This window comes from Telopea speciosissima, chromosome 3 (genome assembly GCF_018873765.1).
Source record: "Telopea speciosissima isolate NSW1024214 ecotype Mountain lineage chromosome 3, Tspe_v1, whole genome shotgun sequence".
Taxonomy (NCBI): domain Eukaryota; kingdom Viridiplantae; phylum Streptophyta; class Magnoliopsida; order Proteales; family Proteaceae; genus Telopea; species Telopea speciosissima.
In genome coordinates this window covers 55,011,578-55,031,644 of record NC_057918.1, presented here as the reverse complement: position 1 = coordinate 55,031,644, position 20,067 = coordinate 55,011,578, and positions in this window count along the sequence as shown.

The window sequence follows — 20,067 nt, the reverse complement described above, 5'->3', positions numbered from 1 at the left end:
CCTCGTGTTCGACCCGTAGCTACGATTGACCCGTACGCTTGCGGTAATTTTTAAACTCAAACAAGTTTTTGGCGCCGTTGCTAGGGTGATTATTGTCCACTTTATTTTTCTGATTTTTAAGTAGTTCGAAGTGTTTTAGTTTATTCTCTTCTCTTCTTTTTCTATAAAAAAAAAAAAAAGTTTTTGAAAACCTCTTCTTGTTTCTCTTCTGTTTCAAATAGTGTGCGCCCAATCTAAAGTCCTTCATATGCCCAAACCCAGCAAATCTTGGTGCCCCTTGATTCGTTGGGTGGTTTGGATTGGCATGTGACTTATCTTTGGTGGTGACCACTCTTGATAACAGGAAAGCGACATAGTGAGAGCATTGGAAACATAAACGTATAGTAGTCCTCCACCCTACATCAGAATCCATTTGGAGTCGCCCGTAGGTGGTTCGTGAAGACTATACGGGTTCTCTTGCTATCAACCTATATGGCAACCTTACAGCTTTGGTTGGTTTGAGTGGTGAGATAGAAAACATATTTGCACCACCCTAGTACAATTTTGCTCCCCAACCCAACTAGGGGCTTTCGAAAAATTTTGATTGGTCACATCCCCAGACTATCCATGTTATGGAAAGATGCCCTAATCTTTATGGGGGTAGCAATGGTGATGAGAATGTGAGTTCTCAATTTCAATACAATTCTTTTGGCACTTCCAATCACGGGTGGAGTGATCATCCCTATTTCTCGTGGGATCAATGGAATAACCAAGCTGGACCACCCAATTTCCAATATCATGGTCAGTTTGGTCCTCCAATGCCCAACCCTCCATTGAATCTCAATGGGCCACCTCTCCTTGAACCATATCACCAACCCCTTGAGTTTCAAAACATGGGTGAGGAGGCCAAACTGAATGAGCTTGAGAAATACATAGACTTTCTCACAACAAGCCAAAATACCATGGAGAAGCAACTCTCTCAACTAATAACCATGGTGCAAGAGGAGGAAACGGGTACATTACCTAGTCAGCCTGAACCACCCCATCCCTAGTTTAATGATATTGAAAGTCCACCACCCCAGTTTGAGGTTAATGAGAGTCATTCCCAACAAGCTGCTTTTCATGATGATTTATTTGTTGAGATTGAGTCTCCTCAAGATATTAGTGAAGCGAGATTTGATGAGCTACTTGGGGAAGTCCCACTTTTTCCTGAAATTTTTTTATTTTAGTGAGCCTAGTGTTTTTATTGATTTAGAATCAGATTTTCATGATAACATAGAAACCCAGGAAATTCGATCTCCCCCTCTCTCTTTGGAAAACTTAGATAATTGTCATTTTGAGGATTCCATTGTCTCACATGTTGATTTGTCCAAACCTCCTAGGTTTGACGATTTTATTGAGGAGGACAATGTTAGTCATAATGCCTTTCAAGCATATTTTCATGATCCTTAATTGGCAAACCAAGTTATGCAAAGAGCGGATAGTTGTATTGCTAGGATTGATTTGAGTAAACCTCCAATTTTTGATGATTATTTAGATGAGGTTATTCATAATCCTTTTTATGCTTATTGTGATCCGTTTTTGGTTAGTTTTTCAAAGAATGATATGTGTTCTATATTGCAAATGGGAGAGAAGGGAAGGATTTATGGCCTGAGTTTTATTGCCTTCATTTTTCACTGTCCCATGAGGACAGATTTTTCTATTGGATATTTCTCAGTTGTGCTTAACTTTCGTATTATTTCTCGCTTTACTAAAATTCATGGTCGAGTGTTTTCTGGTTCTGAAGCTATTTCTCCATTTACTGGCCATGGATTGAGATTTCTATTGCTGCTCCTAGTACTTTTTGTAGAGCTCATGACTCTTCATGATCCTCTTTGTTGATTATATCTGGTAAGCCCCTTCATCTCCTCTCATGTCCTTATTTTTTTTCTTTTATGCATGCATTGAGGACACTACATGAATTAAGTGTGGGGGGGGGATGTTGGACTTAATTGGTGAATTTTGATTGTGGCAATAGTTTGATTTTGTGCATATATCTCTTTGATTGCAAAACGAGAGAGAGAGGGAATTAGGTGTCCTAGCATGCGAAATAATAAAACATCCCTTTTCAAGGACGGTGGTTGGTTTGTATCCGGTGAGAGTGATTGAATTGGAAAATATGAGCATTATTTCATTTGATGGTTAGATTTCTCTATGTATTTTATGGACCCTTTGATCTTTTGGCTAGTAGTTGAGACCAATTTGTTTGTGACAAGGCAAAGCATGAAAGTGAATGAAAGGAAAAAAAAAAAGAAAAGAAGGTGGAATTCCTTGGGACTAGACAGGGCACTGTGCCTCATGAAGAAGGGTGACTTGATCGAAATTCCTTGGAAGAAAACTCAAAAAAACAAAAAAACTCTTGCATCAATGTCTCAATGTCTTATGGATATATGCAAAAAGCGAAGCTACCAAGTATTTGGGTGTCTGGAGTATGTTCCACCATGTCATTCAGGGAACAGTAGTGGAGTAGAACAAGAGTTTGTTGTTGAGAAAGAAAAAAAAGCTTTTACCTTAATGCCTAAAAAAGAAAGTATGGTCAACAATACTCAATGCCTAAGTCTTTGGTTCCATCGATGCTATGGGGGGGGGTTTACTTGAAGGTGAGTAGTGTTCAGAAAATATGAGGAGATCCCTTGAACTTGATGCATGCTTGTTACTTGAATCGATGTGGGGTGATAAAATTCAAGTGTGGGGGAACCTTTGGCTCCTTGATCTTTAGTTGAACACTTTTTGAGATTATGTGCACTGTCCTACTTATGCTATGATTAAAATTTATAGCATTCATTTACAATTGAATTTTGGGTGTATATTCACTGCAAACACCCACGAGACACAACTCGTCCACTAGGCGTAACCTAGGGGTTCAAAGGCTTGTTGCACATGCTAAGTGCAACCGTGATTCCTACGAAAGTAAGTTAGGATTTTTTGCATTCTAGGTTAGTTTTTCTTTTGCTTTACTTGAGGACAAGTAACGTTCAAGTGTGGGAGAATCTGATGAGCACATTTCTGTGTGAAATCTTAGGACATAAAGCATACATTTTATCACATTGGACAGAGTTACTCGGTGCTTTCTTGTGCTTTTCAGGTTTTAGGTGAATTCTTGTGAAAATGGAGGAGATGATGCTAAGGAAATGTTTTTAAGCTGTTTAAAGGTGTTAATGGCTTGGATGCGTAGCCCATCGAGTCAACTTCGCAACGGTTCAAACGACACTTGATTCCGAGTTGAAACGAAGAAGTTACGGCCGTTTTCGTGACGAAGCACGAAAATGGTCTATAGGGGTTTATTTGTAATTATTGACAGTCGGCTGGAGACAAAGTGAAGCGAAAGTTCAATTCCAGGGGCCTTAACGCAATTATTAGAAGTTATATTTCTTGTACCCGAAAGATTCCATTTGGAGGGCTCTGGACAGTCCAACTTCAACTTGAGATATCTTGGGCTCCCGAACTCCAAATTGGACAAAATTTGGGTCTATTTTGGGTGATTTTTTGTAAGGAACAAAATGGTGAGGCCTATATAAGCACCTAATGCTCCAAGTTTTCTGAAGGACAGAATGGGTATTTTATTTATTCTTGAAGGAATCCTAGTCATCACCTTTACTCTTTCTCTCCTCCAACTTCTCAAGGGCACTTCTGGAATTTTACTTGGGATAGATTTATTTTAAAATATATTCTCTCACCTATGGAAAGTTGAAAAATCAAAGATGCTTTGATTTTATTGCTTGGAGAAGATATCTACAAAGAAAAGGAAGCACTTGTTAGAATTGGAAGTTTACTTTTCTAGAAATAGAAGGTCTATGTAAACAATCTTCTCTTCTTCTTCTTTCTATTTGTTTCTTTTTTCTTAGGATTCAAGGCATTGTAAAAGAGGAAGGAGAAGAGAATATTCTCTTTTCTTAGGGAATATTTCTTCTACACTTCCCTCTTCTCTTCCCCCTATAAATATCCTTTGCCCTTTGGGTTGTAAGAAGTCAGTTTTTTTAGTTTAGTTTTTAGTTAGTTTCTAGTTCAATTTTAATTCAGTTTTTTGTGTAATTTTTAGTTCATTCACTTAGTAAAATTTCTTTTCTTCTTCTCCTTCTAAGTTGTGATTTTTTGCCTTTCTAAGTTCTAGTTTGCTTTTTGATTTTCATTTAATGGTTGTAATAGGTTTAGTTTATGCTTTAATTTCAATTTAAGTCTTCAATTGGGTTGTAATTTCTTAGTTCTAGTTTAGGTTTTAAGCCTTCTAGTCTAAGTTCTTAAGTTGATGACAAGACTTGAAGATTTAGAAGAGGAGGCCATGATAAGTTTATGCAAGTATTTAAGCTTTTCAATTACATTCATGCAAGCACATCCAGGTTTTACTATTTAAACTCTCAATCTCATTCTCCCTCCCCTCTATCTCTCTCTATCTTCTTCTTCTCCCTCTATTTCTTTCATTTTTTTTATATGGCTGTGGTATGTGGATGCACTTTTATTCTCTTATTTCTTTTTATGTGATTATGAAGTGTGGCTGCGTTTTTGTTATTCCTTCCAATTTACGTTAGTTTGATAGGTTAGATGTTCATGTGTTAGGACGTCAATTTAATCCTTAATTTTGTTAGATGCTTATGAGTTAGGATGCATTAATTTTCATTAGTTTAATTAGTTTAATTTAACACTTTAATTTGGTTCACTTTACTTTACTTTTAAGTTAGTTAAATAGAGTGGCGTATATCTCATCGTGTTCGACCCGTAGCTACGATTGACCCATACGCTTGCAGTAATTTTTAAACTCAAACATATAATATTTATAATTATCAGAGTGCGAAAACTACACAGGTGATATCATATAGTAAGTGGCATTTTATTCCAACATTTCAAGGTTTGTAAACTTTAACTAGCAATATATTCAAATACAAGTAAATAAATTCCAAAGTTAAAACAATACTTAATTACATTAATTCTCAAAGATAGTCCATAATCCAAATGGGCTTCAAGCCCACACTAAGCCACACCACGAGCACAGGGCTCACAAGCGCACTCTGGTCCATGCTCCTCCTCACCAGGAACATCCCAAATATCGTAGCCTTCAATGCACAAATACGCCAAATCATCATCGGCCGGTACCATCATACCTGCAGTCATATCTAAAAAAAAAGGTCCCTCGAGGGATGAGCGTCCAACTAAGCTCAATGAGCAATTAGATCATAGAAGCATACGTAAACAATCATGAATGCACAATCCACCAAACACAAACCAAAAAATGATAGACGAATCCCACAGCGTCCCATACCACCAGGATAATTCATACATCAAATTTAGTTTACAGTCATGCACATGAATGAATTTCAGTTTTTAGTATGCATCCACTTAATAATCAGAATGCCTAAGCCCATGAGGTAAAGTGCTACTACAACATCCCTTAGGTTGTATCCCCATGAGTCAATACGGTAACAATCCGACTATACAATCCAAGTTACGGTTGGAAACCTGCAAGACCGGAATCCCTCACTGGGTTGTCTGCAAGCCTCTAAGATAACCCAAGCTCTCACCCAAATACGGTGGTCTGTTGCGAATGACACCCCAGTCCGTTGGAAGTCACCACCAGTTACCCTACACCTTTCCCCCTATAGGTAAGGGGTGTAGCACCAGGGAAAATGTAATCCTAACCATACATCTAAAAATAAAGGTGCATGCTCACGTATAAGCCAGAGGTCGAGTCCATAGTACCAAAATCACGGTCGGCCCGGCTATCCTCTCGCCCCCTCTAGCTTACACATGCACATATGGGAGTACGGCGGATGTGATATCGAATAACGGTCACCCCGGTCACATACCCATGCAAATTATCACATAAACATTGCATATCCAACACATAACCATTATTTACATCCACATCTCATCACATAATCATCTTAAAACCATATCTCATATTTATGTCTCAATACAAATCTATTATTCACATTTACAATAACAGTTCAAGCATAATTGCAAATCCCTAAGCATTTAGCATTTAACATGATAGTCTTAAACCATTATTACCATGATCCATCATTAGTAATAGGCATTGAAATTAGTATAGATCACCATATCATTTATCATATACATGCATGAATATCATTCAATGCAGGTCATCACAAAAATATTTCATAAATTAAGTCCAAATATCTAATCCACTCATAATTATCGTATCGAAGGTAAACTTGGTTTCCGTGTAGTATACGCTCCTCCCATACATGTACGCTAGCCTAGCATATCATCATACAAGTGTATAATAGGTGAGAGAGTGTTAGTATCTAAGGTCTAGAGTAAAAAACCCCAATTCACTTCAAGTCTGACCCAGGCGGATCATGCACCTGGCAGATGATGTGATCGTCTGCTAGTTTGGCAGACTATGCAGGCAGTGGCCTTTAAATAAAATAGGCAGACTATGCTCAATTTTTACCCTGGCGGACAATGGCATCGTCCGCCAGAGCCCGAAAGTGTAGGAAATGGCTTGGATTGATTCTGAACCTTGGTCAATGGCCATGTGATCGGTTGGGGCCTAAGGGATAGTGTACTAGGCCTCCAAATGAGTTATTAAATGTCCACATTGGATCCTAATTAGACCCCAAAGCATGGATTGTAAGCTCAATGCCCCAAAACCCCACTTTGCTCCGTCACTTTGCTCCTAGGTGACGGAGTTCCCTCGGTAAAGCTCCTTGGGTTGAGCAACTACTAATATCACTTTGCTCATAGGTGGCGGAGTTCCCTCAGTAAACTATTCAGTAAACCTCCTTGGGTTGAGCAACTAATTCCGTCACTTTGCTTATAGGTGATGGAGTTCCCTCGGTAAACTATTCGGTAAACCTCCTTGGGTTTAGCAACTACTACCGTCACTTTGCTCATAGATGATAAGGTTTTGAATAATAAAACCTATTTCGGCAAACCATTCGGTGAATGATAAACCTATTTCGGCAAACTACTCAATGAAAATTTTGGAATTTTGAACGATAAAACCTATTTCGATAAACCGTTCGGTGAATGACAAACCTATTTTGGCAAACCATTCAATGAAAATTTTAAAATTTTGAAAGATAAAACCAATTTCGGCAAACCATTTGGTGAATGATAAACCTATTTCGGGAAATCATTGAGTGAGTTTTGAAGTTTAGATGGCATTACTTGGGTGGGCTTTTACCTTTTGAGGATGAGATGACATCACTCGACCATGCTTCTGATCTTTTGAGGATGAGGCGGCATTACTCGACCGAATTGTGATTTTAAGCATCGCTCAATTGGATTCTGATTTTTTAGCATCACTCAGTTGGATTCTGATGAGGTGGTGTTGCTTGCCTGTACTTTGGTTGAGGTGGCATCACTTGCCTGTTCTTTTGATGAAGTGGCATCGCTTGCCTGTTCTTTGGATGAAGTGGCATTGCTCGCTTGTTCTTTTGAAGTAGCATTGCTCGCCTATACTTTGGATGAAGTGGCATTGCTCGCCTGTACATTGGAAGTAGTTGTGATGATGAGATGGCATTGTGACCGAATTTTTTAAAGATGCGACAATGAAATGGCATTGTGACCGATTTTTGAAAGATGTGACGATGAGATGGCATCGTGACTGATATTTGTAAATATACGACGATGAGATGGCACTGCGACCAAATTTTAAAAGATATACAACGATGAAATGGCATCATGATCGAATTTTGAAAGATATGGGACGATGAGACGGCATCGTGGCCGAATTTTGAAAGATATGCGATGATGAGACGACATTCTTACCGAATTTTGAAAGATGTGCGACAATGAGACGACATCATGACTGATGGCTTCAAGACCAAAATTTTTGAAAAGGTGACGTTTTTAAGATGGCATTGAGGCCAAAAAAGATTTTTTTCATAGAACTATGCGGCGCTGCCAGGCGTTGGTAGGTCCACTTTTTCTATAAACAGGGGGGTTTACCCCCTCATTTCCCACTTTTCTCTCTTCCTCCTCTTGGGTGTTCTCCTTGGAGCTCTGCCCTCTCTCCTCTTTTTGGATTTTCTCATTTTTCTGATTTTATTTCTCTCTCATTTTTTTCCTTTTTTTGTTTTCTTTCCCTCTTTATCATGTCCACGAAGAAGTGAGCTCAGTTTGGGGAGCCTGCCTTGGGGTCAGCGGGCGACATGCGAGCGGAGTGGTACACTGGTGCCATTGTGATGGACAAACTCACCACAAATGTTGTACCTTCTGGGGTCAGGGCCTCACAAATGTAAGTCACTCTTGTCTTCTTTTCTTGCATAGCATGCATTTTGTTTAGTTCTTGATTTCAGCCATCCATTTTGTAGGATCTCTATTCTCCTTTTTTTAAGAAGTATTGTCATACGGATGATGCCCGAACATGGTACTGGCAACTCCAACCCGTGGTGAGGGAGCGGGTATATAGGATGGGGCTCAGTCGTACAGCCCAAATAATTACCCCGAACCTCGATAATTCTGTTGTTCGGGCTCTTGCAGACCGATGGTGGCCCTCGACCCATACTTTTTATTTGCCTGTAGGGGAGGTAACTATTACTCCTCTAGATTTCTTTATGATTACCAAGCTCCCCTTCTCTAGGATGCTTGTTGCTTTGACTCCATCAGATCGGATGAGGTCTCTTGAGGACATTAGTAAGCTCCTTGGCTTCACGGTAACGGAACGAGTGATGCTTGTGCCCTCTTTGAAGAAAAAGTGGGATAACCGAGAGATAGATGACGACTCTTCTGATGAGTTGCTAAACCAGGCCGCTAGGAGTTTCCTCCTATACTTGATCTCCGATGTCCTTTACTGCGACAGACGAGGCCGCATAGACACTTCCTTTGCCTCCTTTTTCTTAGAAGTTGAGGATGCATAGACCTTTGACTGGGGTAGTTCTACTTACACCCATTTCTTAGGGATGTTGGACCAGTTGCCAATGGGGGTGCCTGGTCTCACCGGTTGCGCTTACTTGCTTTGGGTATGCTTCAGTCCCCTTGTCTTTTTCCGTTTACTTTTTTCTTTTATTTTTACTTATTTGATGCCATTTTCTCATGTTATCCTTCATTGACAGGTGTGGTGTTATGAAGTTCTGGGGATTCATGTCCCTTCTCCGCCTGACGAGACTATCCCTTGTATCCCTACAACAACACGTTGGGGGACATCGAAGTGCACTATCATTAATGATCTACAAGTGCGCCTCTAGCTGAATGACTTGACGACCAATTAGGTAACATCAAACCTCTTTGTGTATTTCATTCAAACATGGCAATGGATTTTTTTTTTTTTTAGTACTGCATGTAGATCCATTGGCAACCTTATGATGAGGGAGAGATGGATGATGAGGGTGATAGAGACGAGTACACCTACACCCTCGCTCTTACTCAGAGACGGATAGCTTTTGAAGGTTCGACTGGGGTTGAGCTATACTTGGGAATGAGAGTCACTCTTTAGTGGCACTTTACTCAGCTAGTCCCTTGGCCTCCTCCTTCTCATATGCATTCTTCTCTTTTGTCGCACGATATTGCTAAATTAAGGTTAAGGATCCCTGCATTGGGGTTGACCTTGGCTGATTGGAATTATTAGGAATTTCTCTGTCGAGAGATAGTTTGTGTTCGCCTGACTCGAGAGGGTCCTATGGTATTCTTCCAAACTTTTTACCCTGTTTGGCATTCATTTCTTCTTTTTCTTGCTTTGACGATTCTACTTTCTCTTTTCCTTGCAGTATCAAGGTCATCGTCTGATCCTGGTACATATGGAATGCCTCCTTCATATGGTTGTGTTGCGAGCTCTCGCCCTTCTCAAAGCAGTAGTGTTGGTCTTTGCATTGCTGGAAAAGGTGACCTTATCCCAGGGTATCGCGGATGGACTACACCTTCCATGTCAAATGCCAGTCTTCAAACTACTCTCCCTACTTGTAAAGTCTCTGATGATGACTGGGGACTCCCACTTCCTTTCGATGGGGTATGTCACCTTTCTTCTCTTGTATTTATCTATTTCCTTCAGTCTTGACGCTGATTCTTTGTTCTTTGTTATAACAGGTTAGTGATGAATGATACGTTGATATGCGCCGAATGCAGGCAAGCATGGACACTATACTTTTAGAGCAGATGTGCTACATTCAACAGCTGGTGGGTGCTTCCTTCCCTTCTTTCATTTTCTTTCTGTTCCCTCTCTTTTTCTTTTTCTGAGACCTTACCTTCTTGAAATGAACTTTACCCCACCCTCACTAGAGTGGCCAGCTTGGTGATATAAGGGAGTCTCGGGAACACTTTTAGAGTTGTAGCCAGATTTATTCAAAGGAGAACAAGCATCTCTAGAGACAGTTGGTGATGATGATATTGGTGGTGATCAGGTTGACGATGGTGATGATGAGGTTGTGCCAGATGCCGAGGATGAGACTTTATCCTCCAGTGATGAGAATTAGTCTTCTTTCCTCCTTTTATTACATACATTTTATCTTTATTGTATTTTATGGTTTGAGAGAGGAAGTGTTGGACGATGGTTAACTGATTTCTCTCTTTTTTGTGTTTTAGAACATGCTAATTACCTTGAGACACTTGCTTTTTCCTTTGCAATGCACAATTCCGACATTTTCATTTAATTCCAGATCATTATATGCATGGTAAGAGGGTAGGGGAAATCAAGCTAAAGGGTGGAACCGACACATCGTCCAATAAGGTCACCTCGTAATTACATATTTCATCCATAGTTCGTCCAACAAGCTTACGACTTTCGGCGTTAACTCTTCTAGTAGTCGAACCTTTGCTTCTGATGTCTTTAGAAGCGAGCAAAATTGCGCAGGTACAAGGTGAGGTAAGTAGAAGGTGGTATGGGTTAGACCCATTAACCTCACACAATTGTATCCCTGAGTCTTCATGATTGGGGCTTCCGCATTCCACCAATGGCAATCCCACTGAATTTTCTTGTCTGTTCTTTCTTCCAAATACTTTTTCCAATCCTTGATCGTGTGGAATTCCTTCATCTCTCCTCAGATTTGAAAATGTTTTGGTTGAAGCTTGGTGTCGGATATCGGTTTGACCAACCGTAACCTTTCTAGTAACCACATCTGCAAGATTGTGGGTGATCCCATATGTTTGCAAGAAATAAATAACCGCAAGCGTACTGATCAATCGTAGCTACGGGTCGAACTCAAGGAGATGTATGCCACTCTATCTTACTCACTTTAAAGCAATGCAAAGTGAACCAAATTAATTAAAGGGGGGAATTAAACTAATGATAATTAAATTAGCGTATCCTAACTCACAAGCATCTAGTGAAATTACGTATCTAATGAATTGAATTGGCGTCCTAACACATAAGCATCTAACCTATCAATACTAACGCGGATTGGAAGGAATAAATCGCAGCCACACACCACAACCACATTAAAAAAAAAACAAAAGAAGAGATTAGAGAGGGAGAATGAGACCAAGAGATTAGAGATGTAAAACCCGAAGGGGCTTGAACCGGATTGAAATTGCTTGCTTCTCACACTTGAAATGATGCTATCAAATCTGAAATTAAAACAAAATTAATTAAATTAAAACCCTACCATAATGCATAATGATAATAGTAACTAAAAAATAAAATCCTAAAAGCATGATTGAATTAGAGAGAATGAGAAATAAAATAAAATAAAAAGTGGAGAATGAGAGTTCTACTAGAATGGATAGAATAGAGGTGATGAAAGTATGATTAAAATAAAAATAATGGAGGAATTAGAGTGTTAAGAAGAAGAAAAAACTAAAAATAAAAATAAGAGATTAATAAGAAGAAAAAACTAAAAATAAAATTAAGAACTAATACTCCCTTCTACCAAAGTTGAAAGTGCATGAATTAATTAGGCTTTGCATGAATATAGTTGAAGAAGCTTGAACACTTGAATAATCCTTGCATGGCTTCCTTTTCCAAGTCTCTAATTCTTCTCACAAGGATTAGAAGCCTAGACTAGAAAGCTTTAAAACTAAACTAGAATTAAAGAATTACAACCAAATTGAAGACATAAATAAATTAAAGCATGAATTAAACCTATTACAACCATTAAACTAAGCTCATAAATTAAACTAGAAAACTTAGAAAGCCAAAAATTGGAAGAAGAAGAGAGAAATTTCATTAATGAATTGAACAACTTACAAGCTAAAGCCTATGGGGTATTTATAGGGGGAAGGGGAGAAGAGGAGAAGAGAGGGAGAGAGCCCACGGTTTTGGGAGGAATCCCTGCTTCTAAAACGTGGAGCATTGTGTAGGGAGGAGAGAATCTCCAAAAGAAATATTCTCTCATCTCTCTCTTTCCTTTTACATAAAGCTTCAACCCCAAGAAAAAAAGAAAAAATAGAGAGAGGAAGAGATACAAAGCTTAGCTACAAAAACCTTCTATTTTTCAAAAAGTAACTTTCTAATTCTATTCTTATGCTTCCTTTTCTTTATAGGTGTCTTCTCCAAGCAATGAGATCAAGGCATCTTTGACTTTTCAACCTTCCATGGATGAGAGAATATTTTTCAAAAGAAATCTATCCATAGTACAATTCCAAAAGTGCCCTTGGAAAGTGGAGAGAGAGAGTGGTGATGATGACTAGGATTCCACTCAGGGCATTAAACATAATACCCAATGTGTCCTCTAAAAATCGTGGAGCATTGGTGCTCCCTAGAAAAACGCGGATAGCTTTGTGGGCCTTCAAAAATCGTGGAGGGCATAAGGCAGTGTGGGTGCCCCCATGTGGGTAGCAACTCTTCTCTCTCTTCAAGATTGGAAAATTGTCGATACGGTCCTGTACTTGCAGTAGATCTCCACTATTGATTAGAAATGCCTTCTTTGATGTCAAAAGTATCCTTGGGAAGTGGTAGAATGGCTATGGGCTTGCATTACAGTTCATTTCTGACCCATTATTCTTTCTTGGCCTGAAAAGAATAATCAAATGCATGGAGGCCTAAACGGATGCGAAATTGAATTCTGTCACGTCCATCTTGCTCAAAATTTAGCTCTCTTTACAGCCACGTAAAAACATTGGGCAGCTTTACGTGTAAATTTGGACATGCAACTCTTGATAGTCCAGAATAGCAATAAATAGCCCAAAAACCTGAAAAGCACAAGAAAACACCGAGTAACTCTGTCCAATGTGGTAAAATGCATGCGTTATGCCTTAAGATTTCACACATAAATGTGCTCATCACCATACAATAATCTGTCCCATATTTTTGGGAGACACTCATTCCATCTAGGCCCTTGAAAGTCCTGGCGAGCACCGTAGGGACGATGTCGCATCCATCCAGGAGTTGCCAAATAAGGTCTACGATTACAGGTGGAACGACCTTCTTCAGAGTATGTAATATATATTTCCCGATCATGCAAATGAGATATGCTCTTTTCCTGTTCTTTTGTTGGGTTCCTTCGACACCTTCTTGCCTAGAGAAAATCCTTGCTATTTTTAGAATATCCACCTTTCTATAATTCATGACTTCTTTGACTTCCTTCTTAGTCCATCCGAAGAAATCTTGTACAACTTTTTCATAGTTATTATGCAAGGGCGGGTAGAAGAGTCTTCCTAGAGATGGTGAGAGCATGCAAGCTCAAAATTCTTCAATTATGGGTGTTGTCCTTACTTCTCCGAATCTGAAAACAAGCAGTTCTGGATCCCAACACTAGTGTGCTCGTCGAAGCATGTCATGATGAGTTTTCATACACATGATCCTTCCTAGGACTGGCAATCAGACGTCTTCCAAAATGGTTGGATCCTCCGAAGTCATGTTGATGGTCCTTTTGTGTAGAATCTCATCAAGGGTTGCTATCTTTGGGGGATGCATGTTGCCTGCACTCAACCAAAGAACTTTCTTAATAAACTGGAAAAGGTCCCTTTCCTTCCTTTTTTTTCTTTTTTTGTAAGACTCAAGGAATGGTTAGCTCCTATTAGTAACTCACAGAAGGATACCGGGTGGCAGATTTTCTTTTTTTTGATTGACAGAGATGCTGGATGGCAGATATATGAATGGTAGGGATGTCAGATGGTGAATATTGACAAGGCCCTTTGCATCTTCTCCATCAAGATCCATGACACGAATAGCTTGCCCAGTTAGGAATTCTTTTACATGGTAAGGTCCGCTCCAATTAGGCCTGAACTTGCCCAATAGGTCATGGATGGGTGCTCTTTGTTCTCGGAGAACTAAATCTCCTTCTTCAATGTTGCGTGGGTGAACTCCTTTGTTGCCCTTGCCACCCTGAATTGGTAATTTTTGAGTTGGTCCATGGCTTTCATCCTCTTTTCATCTAGCAGGTTGAGCTTGTTGTGTCTCGCCTGCATCCACTCCCCTTTGGGTAATTTGTTGTCCATCAATACTCTGAGAGATGGTACTTGGATTTCCACGGGTAGCATTACCTCCCTTTCATAGACCAGGGAGAAAGGGGTTGCCCCAGTAGAAGTTTGAATTGACGTCCGATAAACCCATAATGCATACGGGAGTTTATCAGCCCAATCTTTGTGAGTATCAGCCATTTTTTGCAGTATGACTTTGACGTTTTTGTTGGCTGCTTCCACTGCCCCCATTAGTTATGGTCTGTAAGTCGTGGACCAACACCTCTTAATACCAAACTTAGTGCAGAATTCATCCGCCTTTCCCTAGAAATGTGCTCCTTGATCAGATATGAGGGCCTGTGGTACTTCATACCTACATATGATATTTTCTTTGATGAACTTTGCTACCTTTGTAGCTGTCAGGACAGCATAAGACTGCGCCTCCACCCATTCGGTGAAATAGTCTATGGTGACGAGGATGAGTTCATGCCCATTAGATGCCTTCGATGTCACTTTTCCTATGATGTCAATGCCCCATATGGAAAATGGCTAGGGAGCATTTAGTGAATGGAGCTCCGTCAGAGGAATGTGAATGATATTGGTAAATATCGAGCACCTGTGACACTTTTTGACGAATGTGGTGCAATCTTCTTCCATAGTTGCCCAATAGTACCCTAACCTTAGGATTTTCTTGGTGAGCATTCTTGTGTTCATCTGCGGCCCACAGATTCCCTGATGGATTTCTTCCATGATGACTTGAGATTGTTCTTCATCTACGCACAAAAATTGTATGCCATCGTAAGACCTTTTGTACAATAGGTCTCCTTGGAGCATGAATTACGTGGAATATTTCTGTAACCGCTTCTTTTCATCCATTGTAAAATACTCAGGGTACTTCCTTTCTCTGATGAAATCAATTATGGGTGCAAGCCATGTCCTCCCATTAGTTATCAGAGCATTCATTGACTCTTCATATGCTGGTTCACACCTTCTGTCTACCAGAATTGGACGGATCTGGGTGTCCGAGCTACACTCAACCATCGAAGCTAGAGTGGCCAAAGCGTCTACAAATCTATTGTTGACTCTTGGCAAGTATTCGAAGGTGATTTCTTCAAAATTTTTTATTATCCCTTCCAAATGGTCCTGGTAGGGTTTTAGCTTCTCATCCTTTGTTTTCCATTTCCATTGAGCTTGACAGATCACGATTGACGAATCCCCATAGACTCTTAACTTCTTGATCCCTATTGCCATGGCAGCTTCAAGGCCGATCACACATGCTTCATATTCTATAATGTTGTTGGTGCACGGGAATTCTAGCCAGAAAGTGGATGGTAGATAGAGATCTTCTATGGTTATCAGTAATATCCCAACCCCATTTCCCCTTTGATTAGCTATGCCACAAAATACAGCTGCCACCAATCTTTGCAGTCTTCTTCTTCCTTATATGCTAAGTCCTCATCTGGGAATGAATCTTCTACTGGTCATGAATCCTATCCCACTGGGTGTGCCGCTAGATGACCTAAGATTGCTCCCCTTCATGGACTTCTGGTTCACATATGTTATGTCAATTCTGATAACAGTAACAACCATCTGGCCATCCTTCCTGTTAGTCCTGGTTTCTCAAATAGGTATTTGATTAGGTCCATCATTGAGACAAGTTAGATTGGATGTGAAACCTTGTAATGCCTCAATCTTTTAGTTACCCAAACCAGAGCGATGCAGGTCTTTTCCAATGGGGTATAGCGAGTTTCATATTCCAACAGTTTCCTACTTAAGTAGTAGATCGCGTGTTCCTCCCCATTCTTTTGATCGAGTTGTGATACCATTGACCCCATTGATATTTCTTCAATAGATAGGTTTAACAACAAAGGTTCACCTAGTACTGGTGGAGCAAGGACAGGCAAATGAACCAGGTACTCTTTTGTTTTCATGAATGCATCTTGGCATTTCTCATTCCATTCTTTTGGTTCTTCTTTTCTTAAGAGCTTGAAGATGGGTTCACATACTGCGGTTAGAAGAGCAATGAACCGGCTTATGTACTAAACACGATCTAAGAATCCTCGAACCTCCTTCTCTATTCTTGGCGCTGGCATTTCTGTAATGGCCTTTATTTTGTCGGGATCCACCTCTATTCCTCTTTTGCTGATGAGAAATCCTAGGAGTTTCCCTGTTATTTCTCCAAACACACACTTTTGTGGGTTCAATCTGAGCTTGTACTCCTTAATTCATTCAAAGAACTTCCTTAATGCTGTAAAGTGCCCTTATCGAGTGATCGACTTGATGCTCATGTCATCCACATACACTTCTACTTCTTTGTGTAGCATGTCACGGAGAATAGTTGTTTTCGGTTTTTGATATGTTGGCCTAGTATTTTTCAAACCAAAGGGCATTACCTTATAGCAATAGGTTTCCATTGGTGTGGTGAATGCCGTCTTCTCCCTGTCCTTTGGGCACATGTTGATCTGGTCGTAGCTAGAGAATCCATCCATGAATGACAGTAGGGTGTGTTTTGCCGTATTGTCTACCAATATGTCAATGTGTGGTAGCGGAAAATCCTCCTTTGGGCTGACTTTGTTGAGGTCTCAGAAATCCACACACATCCTCACTTTCCCGTCTTTCTTGGGCACCGGGACAATATTGGACAACCATTGAGGATATTGTGTTACTTGGAAGAAACTTGCATTCCACTGCTTGATGACTTCTTCCCTGATCTTCTCGCTTCATTCATGCCGCATCCTTCTGGGCTTCTATTTGACGGGTCGTGCATCCGGATAAGTAGGAAATTGATGTTGTACTACCTTTAGATCGATGCTGGGCATGTCCTTGTAGGACCATGCGAACACTTCTTGGAATTCTTTCAAAAGGGCTGTCATTTGACCAACTTCCTCTTTGTCGAGTGTGGAACCATTCTTAACCATTCGGGGGCATTGTTCTGTCCCCAATTGATGAGATTGACATCTTCCAGGACTAGTTGGGCTTTTCTTTGTTTTAATTATTTTATTAAATGATGATGTTCAAGGATGACATCATCATCATCAGAAGAAGAAGAGACATATTTGGAAAGGTTGATTTCATTCATGGTGAGAAGAGGAGTACAAGCAGACTCGACAAACTGGAAGGTACTACCTTCCTTGATTACAACAGACTCACTAACAAATGAGACTAATTCGGACCTAACCACTCCCTGAGACTCTATTGCTTTAAACCTTTCAGAGACACTTATCAGTTTACAATTGGTTCTTGGAGGGGGTGAATTAATAGATGACGCTTTGGTCCTTTTTCATCCCCTGTAGAAATCATGGATATCTCAAATAATCCTCCGACGTCTAGTTCCTCTCTAGCAGCTTCCAGCTTTGCTTGCTCCACTTTGAGGGTCATCTAGTTGATGTTATCCTGAAAGAAGATTTTGAATCCAGGCTGAAGACTTCCAGTGTCATGATTGAACCATGGCTCAATGTTGCCGCATTGAGTAAAGTTCTCTCCTTCCTTGACGAAATATTCGTTCAGAGTCTTGAAATATGGAGACAGTTTCTTCTCCTTTTAGTTCACTCTTCCAGGATTGCTTCCTTCCTTCAGCATTTCATATCCCAGTCCGTAGTGGTTGCCATAAGCTGAAAAGTCAGGGAATTCTAGAATCCCTTGTTGATTCATTCCTAATCCGAGCCCTGGGAAATATTTCATATTATTCATCATTTGAAGAACTATCCTACTCCATGTGGACTGATATCTAGGCTGAAATATCTCCGTTGATTCTGAGATCATCACGCTGATTGCCCCAATCTCAAATCCTCCTAGCTGAAATTCTACCGGAGCTTCCCTGCCCTCTTCAATGCTTGCCAAGTTATGGACTATCTTTGGGTCACCGAAGATAGTGATCATTTTTCCTTTATAGATAAATTTCATCTTCTGATGCTGGCTTGAAGCTCTTACCCCCACAGAATGCAGCCAAGGCCATCCTAACAGCATGTTGAACGATGCTTGAATGTCAATCACTTGACAATCCACAGTGAACTGAGCAGGTCTGACTCGGATGTTCATGGTTAGAATTCCCAGAACCTTTCTTCTTGTATTATCATATGCCCGAATCGTCTGAGTAGAGGGCTTCATTTGGGCAAGATCTAACCCTATGCAACTCGTAGCTTTGAGAGGTATGACATTGAGGGCGGACCCGTTGTCTATTAGGACTTGAGGGACCCAATTCCCATTGGATTCTATTATAATGTGCAAAGCCCGATTATGATTCTTTCCTCCAGGTGGTAGATCATTCTCAGAGAAGGAGAGAGACTGTATAGCATAGGTGGCCCCTACGATGTTTGAAAGCTCCTCCGGACCCATTTCTATTGGTACTTGAACTTTGTTGAATGCTTTTAGAACTACTTCCCAATGTAATGGAGAGGCCATCAATAACCCCCAGATGGAGATGTTAGCCTGCACTTTCTTCAATTGATTCAACACTTGATTTTCTGGCTCATACTTCCCTTGAGGCAAAGCAAGTGCATAGGGCTTCTCTACAACCAACCCCTTGTCCTTGAAGTTCTTTTCACTCTGGGTCTTTGAAACCTTAGGTTCTATTCCTTTTATGATAAGCTCTACTAGGCACAGCTCTTCATCTTCCAAGTCACTTTCAGTTATCACGAGAGTTCCTACCATAGGACTCCTCCTACTCGGACTAGGGACTTTGCATTCCTCTTTTAAGGCAACAATCATCTTCAAGGCCTTTTGTAAGATCTTGGATAGGGCCTCCTTCTTTTCATAGAGGTGTTGGATGAGTTGGCCATGCTCTGTCCTTCGTGGGCCTATTGGCATCATTTACTGGATCAATTCAAAGGCCTCATTGGCTAATTTTTGGAACCTCAGTGCTTTAGATAAGGATTCAAAAGGCTCTTCCTCTTCCGATGTTTCTTCATCACTGGAAATTAGAGGATGAATGTTCTTCGTGGGATCACTTATTTGATCATTCGCACTAATGTTGTTGAGGTGGAACCACTGGTCATGCACTTGGTTGTGGTTGTGGTACTCCTCACTCCCTCAGTTCGGGGATGCCGGAGGGCTTCCACATAAATCTTTGCCAATGCAAACACTAATGTGACTGAGTCCTCCAATTCTATCATCATCCGAGCCAATGGCCACTCATCTACTGTCAGATGGTGTCGCTTCAGCTCCTTCTGATATCTCACATCTATAGGGGCTACTTCGAAAATTATTTGATGGATCTTGTCCACCACTAAGGATTCTTCTTGCCTTAAATGGAAGGAACCATGCTCCTAGTCCACAGATTTCTTTGTATCGGTTGACGGGGGACTCTTCTTCCCTTTCAAATGCTTCACCAGGTGGCTCATTGCCGGTGTCTCCACTCATGCTTCATCATTCAGATTCTCACTAGCTACTTCTTCTTCTGAATGTTCTTCCGAGGTTTCATCACTTGCCATCTTCTTCTTCCCTACTGCTACTATCAACAGGGTGGATTCCTTCCGTCGGGTCAAAGTATGAATCCCCGATATTGATGTTATCAATCCAAGTCTCCCACTCTTCTATCATCCTTGGGGGACCAGAATATGGCCAGTTGTCTGAGTACAACATGGGGTCTTGAGGAGGATTCCCGAAGAAATCCTTTCCCAAGGCGAGGTTCAACTGGGTTATGTTCCTTAACTCATGTAGTGCTCTTTGAAGAAACTCTTCCTCAATTAGCAATTCTATCTCTTCACATTGCACCGCAAAGTGACCGCACACCATGTCTTGGAAGTTAGAAGTAGCCTTGTACAAAATGTTATGAGTTGCATACATTAGCTCAAAGATGTCTTGCACTTGGTAGAAGATGCT